The 2,537-nt window shown below is 47.4% G+C and overlaps 1 pseudogene; it reads right to left on the bottom strand.

The window, feature by feature from the left end:
- Positions 1-281: 281 nt before the first annotated feature.
- On the bottom strand, positions 282-1,219 carry LOC127922768 (tRNA pseudouridine(38/39) synthase-like; annotated as a pseudogene).
- Positions 1,220-2,537: the final 1,318 nt, after the last annotated feature.

The following is a 2,537-nucleotide window of genomic DNA, read 5'->3' on the forward strand; positions in this document are numbered from 1 at the left end:
AATGATGTGGTATGCCCAGTGGGTTATCTTCTCTTTCACAGAATAGAGAATAGATTTCAATCTTGTCCTCTTTCGAAGGCAGGTATAACAGAGAGAGGTTGTGAGAGCATCACAGTGAGTTCCAGGCTAAGACAGATGGAACTGAACCGTGATATTTTAGCTTCGTGTTCCATTGACTTTCCATTACATTTATGTTTTTACATTTTAGTAATTTAGCAGACGCTCTTATTCAGAGCGACTTAAATCTTAAAATAGTTAGGTGGGACAACCGCATATCTCAGTTATAGTAAGGGGGGGACCTGGGTCTTGACTGCTATCTGGGTCCAGTGTTGCTGCAGCGTGGCCAGAGAGTGGTTCACCTCCTCAGCCTCCCTGCGCCAGCTCAACACCTCAAAATGGCAGTGGAACAGCACCGAGGGAAAGTCCACCACCGTGCTGTACACCGGTTTCCTGAGATTCCTCTCCACATCCAGGACTTGATCCACATCCAGGACTTGATCCACATCCATGACTTGATCCACATCCAGGACTTGATCCACATCCAGGACTTGATCCACTATCTCTGGAGCCAGCTTCTGGCCAATTAGCAGCAGCACAGTCATCATGCACCATACCTGGTGATAGAGATAGACCATTCTTTGATCTCAGATATGATAGGTCTTATGGGTCTGTGGCAGTGGGCATGGTAGGGTGAGCTTGATGGACAGACTGGACCGTGGCAGACAGGATGGTCCTCTGGAACTGCAGCACTCCTTGCACAGGTTGCGGAAGTGGTGGGTGCAGCCGCTGCCATCAACACTACATCCAGAGCATGGGAAGTAGTACCGGTAGGTTCTGGACTGACAGTCGCAGCACACACTGAATCTCTCCACAGCAGGTGACCAGTCAGAGTCCTGGTGTCCTGGGGCAGGACTCTGTTCAGCATCTTCACATAAGGGAGCTCCGCCGCGTCCACTTTGTTCTTGACTTCATCGTCGACATGGAGAGCAAGTCTATGGATATGACCTGGGAAAAGTCACTGACTCCTTTGTCGGTTCAGCCACAAAAGTGATAGTTAGAACTCTGGCGATCCTGGATCAGTTGAGTCTTCAGAAGAGCCGGGCTTCCACAGTATTGTCTGTGTTCTCCTCGACAGCAAGCACAGTGCCACATGGCGCCGAGGATGGGTCGAGATATCAAACAGTTGGTCCCTCTTCTTCCTGCCACCAGCATCAGGCTTCTGTCAACCTTCCAAAGATACTCATTGAAGAGGTAGGGTTTCAGATGGTTTTCTGAAGATGGGCAGGGACTCTGATGTCCTAGCTTCAAGGGGAAGCTGGTTCCACCATTGGGGTGCCAGGACAGAGAAGAGCTTTGACTGGGCTGAGGGGGAGCTGCTCTCCTGTAGGGGTGGTAGGGCCAAGAGACCAGAGGTGGCAGAACAGAGTACTCGGGTTGGGGTGTAGGGTTTGCGCATAGCCTGAAGGTAGGGAGGGGCAGTTCCTCTTGCTGCTCCGTAGGAAAGTACCATGGTATTGTAGTGGATGCGAGTGTCGACTGGAAGCCAGTGTGGAGTGCGGAGGAGCGGGTGACATGGGAGAACTTTTGATTTAGTCATACATACACACTACCATTTGGCCTTTTTTCTCATCAGTTGTTATCACAGCTTTCTCCTCTGTTACTCTGACTGATCACCAGAACCCACAGACAGACAGAGACTGCATGGGCCATTGATTCTCTATAAATCACACAACCACACACTGACTGGCAACTCTACTGTCAAATACTGTCGGAGTGACTGACTGCCTGCCACCGGAAGAGTTTGTAGCCTGGTGATGTGATGCAGTAGATTATCATGGATTATGAACTGCTGCCCACACATCAGATTTGCTGCTTCATCATCATGTTTTACCAAATGTGATTTTTATTACAGTGTGACCTCATGAGGTAAAGAGTCAGAAGACACAGCAAGGGTTATTGATGTCTAGAAATCACAGATCACACAACACAGGCAACACTACTGACTGACTGTTAACACTACTGTCAACTACTGACTGACTCATTGTTAACACTACTGTCAGCTACTGATTGACTGTCTGACTGATAACACTACTGTCAACTACTGACTGACTCATTGTTAACACTACTGTCAGCTACTGATTGACTGACTGACTGTCTGACTGATAACACTACTGTCAACTACTGACTGACTCATTGTTAACACTACTGTCAGCTATTGATTGACTGACTGACTGTCTGACTGATAACACTACTGTCAACTACTGACTGACTGACTATCAAACTGACTGATTGACTGCCATCGGCTGACTGACTAAACTGGCTGACTGCCTGCCTGCTACTGGCTGAGCCTGATGTCTGGATTAAATGGATTATGATACAGTAGATTAAAACGCTTTATATGACAGATTATGACGTTTTATGAAACTGCCCACACACCAGATTATTTTATGCTTCATCTGCATGTTTTCGTATAATGTGATTTCATAGAAGTTCAAGGGTCATGTATAGAGATGGGATGTCGGTCAAATGTCATAAAG

This window comes from Oncorhynchus keta, unplaced genomic scaffold (genome assembly GCF_023373465.1).
Source record: "Oncorhynchus keta strain PuntledgeMale-10-30-2019 unplaced genomic scaffold, Oket_V2 Un_contig_27014_pilon_pilon, whole genome shotgun sequence".
Taxonomy (NCBI): Eukaryota; Metazoa; Chordata; class Actinopteri; order Salmoniformes; family Salmonidae; genus Oncorhynchus; species Oncorhynchus keta.